Consider the following 14,160-nt stretch of genomic DNA (forward strand, 5'->3'; position numbering starts at 1 on the left):
CTTCCCTTTCTTCGTCGTTCTCCACTTCCTTTTGCTTTTATCTTCATTCTTCGAAGAGTTAGACCTCTTTTATTTCCACTTATTATCAGAGTTCAGAGGGTTTGTATGCCTAGCTGTACTTTTCCCTAAGACAATCACCACCATTGTCAACACCGAGATCCATAAAGAATTTAAATTATTTGTTTGAGATGTTGTGCGGAGGGGATGGACGTGGACAGTGGAGGGCAGGTGCTAGTGTTTTAGTCACTTGACTTCTAACTCGAGTATTCTGGGTTTCGAATCACGGTGACCTTCGAGTGGGATTTTCAGATAGTGATGACCACGGCCGAAATGAAGTCTCAGTGCTGTAGAGTGCGGTAGAGTGCTTAATTTACTTAGATGTAAAGGAGGAAGATTTCCTCCAAACAGCTGAGAATTCAATTTCTCCATATAACAGCCTTTCATACAAACAACACTATCGCTACTAGCTCTAACGTAGGCCTACTACCTAATATCGAGGTCGTTTCGTAAGTCATGACAACCATGATATATCTTCTGAACATGTGGAGGAGGCACGGGAAGTCCTGTTTATGCGTGTTACAATCTATTGAGTGCCACTCACTGATGGCGTCTGTCTGCATTTGTGACTAGTTACTAACGCACGGTAAAGTTAGTGTGTGACCGCCGTGCTCCAAGATGAATGTAGAATAAGTAAAGTTAAGGAGCGGTTATACGTGAAAAATACTGCTCTCCGAGGCAGAAGTTCACGGCTGAGACATTCGAAGCTAAGGGAAATATAGGGAGACAATGATTTGTCATGCCAAACTGTCGAGGCCTTCAAACGCAGACGTCTAGCAACAGTGAAACATTCCACTAACACAGATGTCAGTGGTCGTCATCGAAAAGTGCTTAACAGAAGACAGGCGTTGGGCTGTGGGCACATAAGGGTATTTCTGTGTTGACAATGATCCAAATTTTACAGTAGAACAACAGGTGTACAATGTTTGAGCGCATAATAAAAAATGAGTCCTGTTTAATTATATTTCGTTGTCCTTCACCATTAGCTCCTGTACCGGGACCTAACTTGATGCTATATACAGGATGATTTTCTTGCGCCTACTAATGTGATTTTATGCAGCCCAACTAACCAGCGGTTTTATATTTATATCATGAAAACATCGGCCGTTCTGGTACGCACAGCAAAACCAAACATATATATTTGTATTTACCGCTTAACTATAATAAGAAGACGTTATGCTGTAACATTATTAAACAATGGCAATCACGAGTGCGCTCTCTAAATTATATGAAAATGAAACGTCTGCGAAACAAAAAATGGGCATTGTGACCGCGTTAAAACTACGCTAAGGGCGAGGAAAGTGGCAGGTCTTTGGTGGGAGGCTCGAATCCGGGCCAAAGATACGTTTTGAAATCTCTCTTTTTCCAGTTTTTACCTCAGTGTACGTGGAATATCCTCTTTTGTGCATATTTTCACGGAATAACAGTGTACGTAGCCCTACGGAGGACCGATTTGGCATCAGAGCCGGATAAATACGAAATAAGAAGTAGGGGGAACGAAACTACACAGACAATGTTTAGCTACGGTAACATATGCTCGAAGTGATGACCTGCTTGGTTATTGCACATCTGGGCCTGCTGCTGAATGGATCTTCTAGCACGTGTTATTAGTCTGCAAGTTTTAGTGATGAGTTGCCGGAAGTGCTCGGGATTTTTTGGCGCTTGATTGTAAATTATTTGTTTCAAATTCCTCCACATGAAGAAATCCAACGGCGTTATATCCTGCAACCTCCTCTTCCTTTCCATGTTCCTGGATGTGTCTCATTCAGATGGCGACGGGCGGCTAACATCGAATATAGTAGATCTCCATCCTGTTGAAACCACATTGTTAAACGATCTCCAAGTGGTACATCCTCAAGCAGAAGTGGGAGTTCATGGCAGAGAAAGTGCAGGTAGCGTGTGCCTGTTAAATGACCCTCGAAGAAATACGGTCCGACAAAGGGATCACCCAAGATTCCACACCGTACATTCATTCCCTACTGTACGTAATAGGCTGCCTGTCGCACCCAGTGAGGATTGTCAGTGCTCCAATAGTGCATGTTGTGACGGTTCCATTATTGTTGATTCGCGATTCGTCAGAGAACAATATTTTCGACAGGGATGCTGCATCATTTTCCTCATTTCCGAATAGCCACTGACAGAAATTAATTCGAGCTTCAAAATCTCGCTAGTGGAGCTCTTTGTGTAACTGTAGATGCTGGAATGATATTTATGTGCGTGCAGTATATGCTATTAAGGATAGCATCGCTTGCATGCTGAGCTATCGGGGCACTGGTATCATAAAGGATGCCAGTATAGAAATATGGACCTTAACGACGTTTTCACATGATTCTTGGTCTGTATAAAACAAAATTAGTAGGCTCAGGAGAATCACCCGGTATAGCACTGAGGAGCACATTCCAATGGTCTTCAAATGCATAGTGGATTTACTTTGCTGCTGTTTTATCCAAAAATTAGGCACAGTGGTCCTGACTTTTGAAACTGCCCTCGTATCTATAGAAATAAAATTGTAGGGGGCCCGCTGTCTGTAATTATTTTGTTTTGCCAATTTTTCAGATATTTATCCGTTTTAGGTCAACTCAAGACCGTATCGGTGGTTTTTACGTTTCGTGTCTGTTTGTCTGCCTGTTTGTCTGTCTGTTTGTCTGTTCCACCATCACGTCGAAACGGCTGGATAGATCTCAGCCAAACTTCATATTTAGAGAATACTCATCTCGAAGAAGGTTTCGATATGCACATCGTTTTAAAATCGTTGAATACACGGGGGATTTATAGGAAAACCAGAATGGTTTTTCCACCATCACGTCGAAACGGCTGGATAGATCTCAACCAAACTTCATATTTAGAGTATACTCATCCAGGGGAAGGTTTCGATATACATATCATTTTAAAATCTTTGAATACACGGGGGGTTTATAGGAACACCAGAATGGTTCTTCCACCATCACGTCGAAACGGCTGGATAGATCACAGCCAAACTTCATATTTAAAGTACACTCATCCCGGGAAAGGTTTCGGTATGCATATCATTTTAAAATCTTTGAATAGACGGGGGGTTTATAGGAAAAGCTGAATGGTTTTTCCACCATAACTTCGAAACGGCTGGATAGATCTCAACCAAACTTAATATTTACAGTATATTCATCCCGGGAAAGGTTTCGATATGCATATTATTTTAAAATCTTTGAACAGCCGGGAGTTTATAGGAAAACCAGAAAGGTTTTCCTCCATTTTCTCTTATACTATTGATTTTCTGTAACTTAGTTTACCGTACGTGAAACGTCTCTTCATTATAAACAACTTTTGTTATGTTCATAATTTACCTTACTCTTCACATGACGGAGAAATTTATAAATTTCCGCTGGTATCATGCTCTGCATTGAGTGACCGACAGACCGACAACGAACCTACAGGTTATCATGGCAACATCTCTGACTGCATGCTAGCAGGGAAGTAACGTATTGCCATTTTCCTCATCATGCTTTTAAATTCGTGGTTGTTCCTTGCGTAGAAGGCAAGAGAGGCATCAATCGGCCTATCTGCGGGATATTGGCGGAATATCGTTGGATGTTATAACCGCCCTCGAATAGATTAAGTAATAACACCATTAGTCATCTTCTTACTATTTGTTTACCTAAGAATCACTGGACCTAAATTTCTCCTCTGTTACCGCTTTATTATATCCATAACTCACACTAGCATAATTTATTGAGGGGCATTTGATTTTCCAATACATTCACTTGGCATTTAGATATTTGTCGTTATCCGGCTGTCCTCAGTTATAATCCATTTTCTATTACTTTCAACTTTCTTAACTGTATTATTTTCTTCCTTAATTACGCCGTACGTACGCGAGTGCTACAAACTACTGGATGTATTTTCACCAAGACTCATATTTAGAATACACCTGTCCTTGATAGGTTTTAGGGCAAATATTGTTTCTAAATCCCTGAACTGACTGGGGGTTTATACGAAACCGAAACAGTGATTTTGCACTTCCACAAAATATACACAACCAAACTTAATGGAAATCTACCTACCTTGGTAGAAATTAATTTCTAAACCTTTTTTCTCATGTACATCATTTCGATACGAGGATTAATAAGGGAGATATCATTAACGGACCGTTTTTCTGTACAAGTCCCATCGGACTTAACTTACGAGCGAGTGCGTGTAAAGCGTATTCCTTACAACTTGAAAACTACTGAAGACATTCGAACCAAAATTTATATTTAGCATCCACCTGTCCAAAGGTAGGTTTTAAACGTAAATAACATTTCATGTTCGGGAATGGACGGGCGGTTTATACGGAACCGAAATGGTGATTTTACTCTTCCACAATATATACAGAACAAGACAAACCTGACTGGAAATCGACCAAACGTGATGGAATTCCACCTCTAAACCTTTTTTTCATGTGCATTTTTTCGTCAGGAGGATTAATAAGGGAGATATCATGAATGGTCAGTTTTGCAGGTTAAGTCCAGCGGACATAGCCCAAAAGGTGTTTTACATTGAGCAGATTCCTTATCTATATAAATCAAATCGTAACGATTGTGTGCCTCTACATCGACTATTTTCGCGAAATTTTCGTACAGCTTTCCGTTTAAGGGGTAATAATGACCAACTGCATAATTTTTGGTTTAGTTTCCTGAAAGTCCTATTTTTACCCGCCTGCCCAACATCCAGATTGCGGCATAATCTGGCAGAAGAAAAGAGATAATTGAAATTTGACAAAATTATACGTTTTGGCCAGTAACGAACGGAAAACATCCTAGATCATTAAATTTTCCACTTTTTATCCCCGAAGAATATCGAAATATGCAGGCAATTTTAATGATGGTGCAGACCTTCGGGAAGTCCTATCACATAACGGATTGCACAATCTCCGTTCAATTTGGAATGATCTACAACCTTGGTCTTATGACTTTTTGCCGTATCTGTATCCCTTTTACGTTTGATTTTTCTCTATTAATCGATGTTAAGTAAATTTGGACTTTTCACATGCATAATTCATACTTTCAATTACTTATATAAAATACAGAATCATCAAACTCTTCACGAAAATTGGCCCACCCAGTAGCCATATGTGAGCCAAATGCTATGTATGTAGCTGTCACATAATTATCCGAAAAGTAATGTAATGTGAGATAATCTTACAAAATCTTTACCCTGTTCCACGTTTCTAACTCAATCTGACCCAAGAATAGATGACATATCATAGGACCAGCCATTTAGACCAGTAAATCCGGCGTGTCTTATGGTATAATCCTTTATAGATATGACGTACGTTTAGTAGCAGTTAATCAGTAAATGAAGGTCTGCAATATTGTAAACACGCATATACTTTCGTATGTCGATCTATATATATTCACTGATGTCGATTTTTAGCGATCGAGAAAGGGTGAGTCTGCTATTGTAATCAGTACTCCCCACACCGACTTTGACTGGCAGTAGGAAAGGGTTCCTTCTCCAATTTCTGTGTAACTGTCATTAGTAAGGAAGACCTACAATTGTAATGAATAGTTCCCTTCTCGATTTGACTTGCAGAAGGCAAGTGAGCATGCAGTTTTGTTTAAAACATCCCTACACGATTGTGTTTGGCAGTAGGCAAGGGTGCCCGCCATTATAAAGAAATGTCCATATCTAAAATGTGACTGGCATTAGGCATAGTGGCCTGCTATTTTGATGGAAACTCACCAACTTGGTGTGACTGGTAGTAAGCTGGCTGGCAGTAGGAAAATGGGCCTGGCATTGTAATGATAACTGCACAACTCAATTTTGAGTGATATTAGGGTAATTGCCTGCCATTATAATAGAAACTCCTCAACTGTAATCTGTCTGGAAGTAGGAAAGGGGGCTGTCATTTTAACGAAAACTCCCCAAATCGATTCTGTCCGCGCAGTAGGCAATGGGGCCTGCAATTATAATGTAAACTTCCCAACTCGATTGTGAATAGCAGTAGGCAAGTGAGCCTGCCGTTATATCACAAATCCGTAACAAACACTTTACATTGGAAACAACGTATGGGGACATCCCCATGCTATTTCTCGGATAACGCTAAGAGACATGCAATTTTAAAACAATCTTATTTACTGCATGTACTCTATTTACTTCGATGTTCGAATACAATGTAGAATACCGTAGCGAACCACGGGTACATTCGCTTGTCTATATAAATAAAATTGTAGGGGGTCCACTGTCTGTAATTTCTTTTTGTTTTGCCAATTTTTCAGATATTTATCCGTTTTAGGTCAACTCAAGACCGAATCGGTGGTTTTTACCTTTCGTGTCTGTTTGTCTGTTTGTCTGTTTGTCTGTTTGGCTGTTCCACCATCACGTCGAAACGGCTGGATAGATCTCAACCAAACTTCATATTTAGAGTATACTCATCCCGGGGAGGTTTCGATGTGCATATCATTTTAAAATTTTTGAATAGACGGGGGGTTTATAGGAAAATCAGAATGGTTTTCCTCCATTTTCTCTTATACTATTGATTTTCTGTAAACTTAGTTTACCGTACGTGAAACGCCTCTTCATTATAAGCAACTTTCGTTATGTTCATAATTTACCTTACTCTTCACATGACGGAGAAATTTACAATTTTCTGCTGGTATCATGCTCTGCATTTAGTGACCGACAGACCGACAACGAACCTACAGGTTACCATGGCAACGTCTCTGACTGCATGCCAGCAGGGAAGTAACGTATTGCCATTTTCCTCATCATGCTTTTAAATTCGTGGTTGTTCCTTACGTAGAAGGCAAGAGAGGCGTCAATCGGCCTATCTGCGGGATATTGGCGGAATATCGTTGGATGTTATAACCGCCCTCGAATAGATTAAGTAATAACACCATTAGTCATCTTCTTACTATTTGTTTACCTAAGAATCACTGGACCTAAATTTCTCCTCTGTTACCGCTTTATTATATCCATAACTCACACTAGCATAATTTATTGAGGGGCATTTGATTTTCCAATACATTCACTTGGCATTTAGATATTTGTCGTTATCCGGCTGTCCTCAGTTATAATCCATTTTCTATTACTTTCAACTTTCTTAACTGTATTATTTTCTTCCTTAATTACGCCGTATGTACGCGAGTGCTACAAACTACTGGATGTATTTCCACCAAGACTCATATTTAGAATACACCTGTTCCTTGATAGGTTTTAGGGCAAATATTGTTTCTAAATCCCTGAACTGACTGGGGGTTTGTACGAAACCGAAGCAGGGATTTTGCACTTCCACAAAAAATACACAACCAAACTTACCTTGATGGAAAATAATTTCTAAACCTTTTTTCTCATGTGCATCATTTCGATACGAGGATTAATAAGGGAGATATCATTAACGGACCGTTTTTCGGTACAAGTCCCATCGGACTTAACTCACGAGCGGGTGCGTGTAAAGCGTATTCCTTACAACTTGAAAACTACTGAAGACATTCGAACCAAACTTTATATTTAGCATCAACCTGTCCAAAGGTAGGATTTAAAGGTCAATAACATTTTATGTTCCGGAATGGACGGGCAGTTTATAGGGAACCGAAATGGTGATTTTACTCTTCCACAATATATACAGTACAAGACAAACCTGACTGGAAATCGACCAAACGTGATGGAATTGCACCTCTAAAACTTTTTTCATGTGCATTTTTTCGTCAGGATAAGGGAGATATCATGAATGGTCAGTTTTGCAGGTTAAGTCCAGCGGACATAGCCCAAAAGGTGTTTTACATGGAGCAGATTCCTTATCTATATAAATCAAATCGTAACGATTGTTTGCCTCTACATCGACTATTTTGGCGAAATTTTCGTACACCTTTCCGTTTAAGGGGTAATAATGACCAACTGCATAATTTTTGGTTTAGTTTCCTGAAAGTCCTAATTTTTACCCGTCTCGCCCAAAATCCAGATTGCGGCATAATCTGCCAGAAGAAAAGAGATAATTGAAATTTGACAAAATTATACGTTTTAGCCTGTAAGGAACGGAAAACATCCTAGATCATTAAATTTTTTCACTTTTTATCCCCGAAGAATATCGAAATATGCAGGCAATTTTAATGATGGTGCAGACCTTCGGAAAGTCCTATCACATAACGGATTGTACAATCTCCGTTCAATTTGGTATGATCTACAACCTTGGTCTTATGACTTTTTGCCGTATCTGTATTCCTTTTACGTTTGATTTTTCTCTATTAATCGATGTTAAGTAAATTTGGACTCTTCACATGCATAATTCATACTTTCAATTACTTATATGAAATACAGAATCATCAAACTCTTCACGAAAATTGGTCCACCCAGTAGCCATATGTGAGCCAAATGCTATGTATGTAGATGTCACATAATAATCCGAAAAGTAATGCAATGTGAAATAATCTTACAAAAACTTTACCCTGTTCCACGTTTCTAACTCAATCTGACGCAAGAATAGATGAGATATCATATAACCAGCCACTTAGGCCACTAAATCCGGCGTCTTATGGTATAATGCTTTGTCGATATGACGTACGTTTAGCAGCAGTTAATCTGTAAATGAAGGTCTGCAATATTGTAAACACGCATATACTTCCGTATGTCGATCTATATATATTCACTGATGTCGATTTGTAGCGATCGAGAAAGGGTGTGTCTGCTATTGTAATCAGTACTCCCCACACCGACTTTGACTGGCAGTAGGAAAGGGTTCCTTCTCCAACTCCTGTGTAACTGTCATTAGTAAGAGAGGCCTACCATTGTAATGAATAGTTCACTTCTCGAATTGACTTGCAGAAGGAGAGGGAGCATGCAGTTTTGTTTAAAACTCCCCTACCCGATTGTGTTTGGCAGTAGGCAAGGGTGCCCGCCATTATAAAGAAATGTCCTCATCTAAAATGTGACTGGCATTAGACATAGTGGCTTGCTATTTTGATGGAAACTCACCAACTTGGTGTGACTGGCAGTAGGAAAATGGGCCTGACATTATAATGATAACGGCACAACTGAATTTTGACTGGTGGTAGGGAAGTTGCCTGCCATTATAATAAAATCTCCTCGACTGTAATCAGTTTGGAAGTAGGAAATGGGGCCTGCCATTGTAACGAACACTCCCAAATTGATTGTGACCGCGCAGTAGGCAATGCGGCCTGCAATTATAATGTAAACTTCCCAACTCGATTGTGAATGGCAGTAGGCAAGTGAGCCTGCCGTTATATCACAAATCCGTAACAAACACTTTACATTGGAAGCAACGTATGGGGACATCACCATGCTCTTTCTCTGTTAACGCTATGAGACATGCAATTTTAAAACAATCTTATTTACTGCATGTACACTATTTACTTCGATATTCGAATACAATGTAGAATACCGTAGCGAAGCACGGGTACATTCGCTAGTATAAAAATAATCGAAAATGCTGTGGAATCCATAGTTTAAGGTGTCGCTAGAATGAATAGTGACTTCCCGGATGTCGTTTAAGTCCAAGTTGAGCCCCAATCGGCAGGGGGAAAGAAAAGAAAATGTCGAAAGTGACCGAGATTATGGATGTTTGTGTGCATGTTCGAGCATAGCTGTCAACTAAACTTGGTACAAATATTACCTACTATCTGGACCCCTGGGGAAAGGGTCGAAATATGATCTATACTAATAAGTAGAAGTCAATTTGGAGCGATCAGTATAATTATACTGTATATATATTAATGCATAAAAATTAAAATAGACGTGAAATAATGAGGCACTTCCAGACACCTTAGAAACTTAAAACTTGGTACCAGAGAAGCTAATGACTTCAGAAATTCTAGAAAAATCGGAAATTCTAAAAATTCCCTGAGGGGGCCACGCTTGGGTTTGAAATTTGGGGCTCAGCATTAGAACGCAGTCGGATATATTTATCCAACCTAAAGGTTTCATGGGCTTAAAAAGTTTCCTGCAAGTCCTAATTTTTAGCCCCTCCTCCATATCAAGATGGCGGCACAATCTGCTGAACGATCTAGAATATTGAAATTTGGCAAAAAATATAGCTTTCAGCCTGTAACCCGGAGAATAATTACAAGATGTTTAAATTTTTCATTTTTTTAACCCCGAAAATTATCGAAATATCGAGGCAATTTTAATGACGGTATAGACTTTCCTTTCGAGATATGTGGTGGCTAAACGGTAAGTCATATCACAAAACGGATGGCATAATCTTATTTGGAGTGATCTAGAACGGTTCTATGAATTTTTGTCGTATCTCTATCCCCTTATATGTTAGATTTGGCTGTATTTCTCGATTGTACGTAAATTTTGTATTTTTTTTTTTTTTTGCACGGATAATTCGTAGTTTGGCACACTTATTTTAAAGACAGAATGGTCGAATTCGGCACGAACATTGGCCCACACAGTGGTCATATATGAGCCAAATTCTACGTTTCTAGCTGTCACATAATATCCGAAATGTAATGCACTGTTCGAAAATGTACCCACATTTCACCCTATTCAACGCTACTAACTCAATCTAACCCACAAGTAGAGGAGATCCGAAAAAAATGTCATAGGATCAGCCATTTAGACCGCTAAAAGAGGCGTCTTATGGTGCAATACGTTTGTCGATATGACGTAGTGGTTATCAGCAGTTAATTTGTAAATGATGGTCTGCAATATTCTAAACGTGCATGTACTTTCGTATGTCGATCTATATATACATTCACTGAAGTCGATTTGTAGCGATCTAGAAAGGGGGTGTCTGCCATTTTAATTAATATTTTACAAATCGATACTGACTGTCAGTAGGAAGACACCTCCTATTGTAATCAATACTCCCCACGTCGACTTTGACTGGCAGTAGGAATTGAGTCCTTCTCCAACTACTGCGTAACTGGCATTAGTAAGGAGGGTCCACCATTGTAATTAATTCTCGATTTGACTGACAGAAAGCAAGGGAGAATGCAGTTTTGTTCAAAACTCCCCTACCCGATTGTGTCTGGCAGCAGGCAAGGATGCCCGGCATAATAAACAAATTTCTCCATCTAAAATGTGACTGGCATTAGACATAGTGGCCTGCTATTATAATCGAAACTCACCAACTCGAGTGTGACTGGCAGTGAGGTAATTGGCATTATAAAAAGGGGCCTGTCATTATAATGATAACAACGCAACTCAATTTTGACTGGCAGTAGGAAGGTGCCTACCATCATAATAAAAACTCCTCAACTGTAATGTGTCTGAAATTAGGATAGGGGGCCTTCCATTGTAACGAAAATTCCCCAAATCGATTGTGGCAAGGGGGCCCGCCATTATAATGAAAACTTCGTAACTCGATTGTGAATGGCGGTAGGGAAGTGTGCTTGACGTTATCATCATAACTCCGCAACTCGCACTTTACATTGGAAACCACGTATGGGCTCCTCCCCATGCTGTTTCTCGGATAACGCTAAGAAACATGCAATTTTAAAAGATCTCCCTCGCCGCATGTACAGTAATTTACTTCGATATCAGTATAGAATACCGTAAGGAAGCACCGGTACATTTGCTAGTTATTAAAAACATGAATATGCTTTTACTGCTTCAATGTGTTGTTTTTTGTTTTTTTTGTTTTTGCCTTATTCAGTTCGTGCCTCGACTATTTGTCTGTATCATCACTGCTAGGTTCTGCGTGAGCTACAGTATGTCTCTTTGTTTCAGAGTAATGAATTTTGGAAAACTTCTTTCTGACTTAACTACGAAGAGAAGTGTGGAATAATTCCTCCAGAGAACCATCAGTTCTGACATATTTACCAATTATATGGCCGAGTGATAGTCTAGCATTGTTTCCACTTACATGTTCTCCTTGCGGGTGGTGGCTGTATCTCCTGCTTGTCGTAAGAGGAGCTGAAAGGGGAACCCACGAGAAGCTTGGAGAGCTCCCAGCCGAGTGTGGCATTGTTTCCACTCCTCATTTTCATCTTTCCTAAACGATCTCTATTGGTTAACTATTTTCCTCTATCGTCTGCACGACGGAGGACTGATACTCTGGAGGCCTGCGCCGAAAGTTCCTACTAAACCATATCATAGGACAACATGTGTTTGTGATGTAAAACAACTCATAACGCATGGTATCAGGAACGGTGCAAGAGTACGCTAATTCCTGATGATGATACCATACGTCTGCACCCATGCAGTAGGAGCAAGGAGGTTTCGTCATAATTTGGAACGGTATATTGTTTGATCGACGTAACATGACTTGTGTGGTACACGGAGGCAACATACTCCAATCTGTACTTACAGGATTTGCCACCACCTAGGATAAGGGCTCTACACTCGTGCCCATCAAGCCAGAGGGGTCAATCATCTCCTTAAGACGCATGGCTTATAGCGAATGGGGTAACTGGCATATCCTACGGCATGAACAGTGTTGAACCGAGGCGAGCAATATTTCTCACCAATCTAATCCTCCTGCTGATATTCACCAACAGACTGAAGCTGCTATCGAATAGCAGGGAGTATGTCCCAAAACAAGTTGTATTATTTGGTGCTGAGTATGCCTCGAAGTATTCAAGCATGCCTCAGTGCTCGAGGTGGCTATGAACGGTATTGATTTGCCACACAATAAACAATGATTTTGTGTTCAAAATCCCACATTGCCAATTTCGTACTTTTGTTGCGCTTCCGTTGCTTTAGCATGTCTGACTGCATGTTGCGTTTCACTGTATATACAAAGTGTTTGAAAAAGAACTCCCTAGATTTAATGTGTCCTAGAATCTGTACAAAGTGGCATACACTATTCTAGACAGGTGTGGGAAAAAGCGGTAGCAAAAGAAGTAGAATAAGAAGAAGATTCTCAATAAATTGGTGCTATTGCCCATTTCTTTCATTTAACTTCAGGTAATTTACTATTCCTAATTCTTCAAGTGGGATATAAGCTTATCTTATCTTAATTCCTCAAGTGTTATTTCTCTCCTCATTCTCATCCCCATCATTATAAAACCTGAGATTTCGCCGGTAAGGTACCTATTCATTCTACTCGTAATAAAGTTTTACTTATTGCCAACAAGTTCCTGTGAGTTATAACGCAACCCTAAAGCAATTTTTTTTATTTTCAAAAATTAAACTTGTATGAGAAAGGTAGAATTTCATGTACGTAATTAGTTTAATGGCCCAAGGGAGGTTACTCACATTTTACAACCTGCCAGGTACATGTATTTTACGCCCTCGATTGGAGTTTGCTAGTTAATAGTTACTATTTTCAGAAATAAATAATTTTGTTGCACGACATTTGTAAAAGAGAGAATCACATATCACCAGTTTTGACCTGCTTTGTTTTGATGTTCAGACACATTTTCAGGATGATTCTAAAAGTACAGAGCCTTTGCTATGGGCTACTAATGTAGATTTTGCCTTTCATCCAAATCCCTTTTTGTAATACTGTTGTGTGATATGTCAGCAGATTTAAACAAGTAGAGTAGGCCTACCTTTTATGATAACATGCTGGGGGACGTCAAGCCGTCAGGTACGCCTTCGGTAAGTTACATAATGTTTAGAGTGTGTAACTTTATGAAAGATTTGCTGGTGGGATGGTTGATTGATTCATTCAATGATTGACTAATTGATTGAATAATTGATTAAATGTTTGATTGACTGAATGAATGATCGATCGATTGATTGATCGATTCATTCATTCATTCACTCCTCGTTCACTCACTCATCGACGGATCGTTTACTATTTCTGTTGGGAGAGCTTGTTTAATTGAAATAACATTAATTATATATGTTTTAGTATAGGAATAGAACAAATTTATTTATTTATTTATTTATTTATTTATTTATTTATTTATTTATTTATTTATTTATTTATTTATTTATTTATAGTGGAGTTAAATACTTCATTACCAAAAGCATAATAAACAAGAGAAAATGTTGGATGACCCTTAAATTTTATCCACAAATATATTTTCAAACGACAAGACTAAGTGCATAACACTGATATCATGGGAATAATGTCAGGAGATGTGTTCCTGAAATAAAAGAGTATAAAATCTCATTATCTTCAGAAAATAATTATAATGTCAAACAATGACGGCTAAAAATCCGAACAAGAAGCTATGTCATTTTGAGACTGGAGACAGAAAGAAACACACATAATTAGGCGTACAAAAGGGA

The sequence above is a fragment of the Anabrus simplex genome, chromosome 1 (assembly GCF_040414725.1).
Source record: "Anabrus simplex isolate iqAnaSimp1 chromosome 1, ASM4041472v1, whole genome shotgun sequence".
Classification (NCBI taxonomy): domain Eukaryota; kingdom Metazoa; phylum Arthropoda; class Insecta; order Orthoptera; family Tettigoniidae; genus Anabrus; species Anabrus simplex.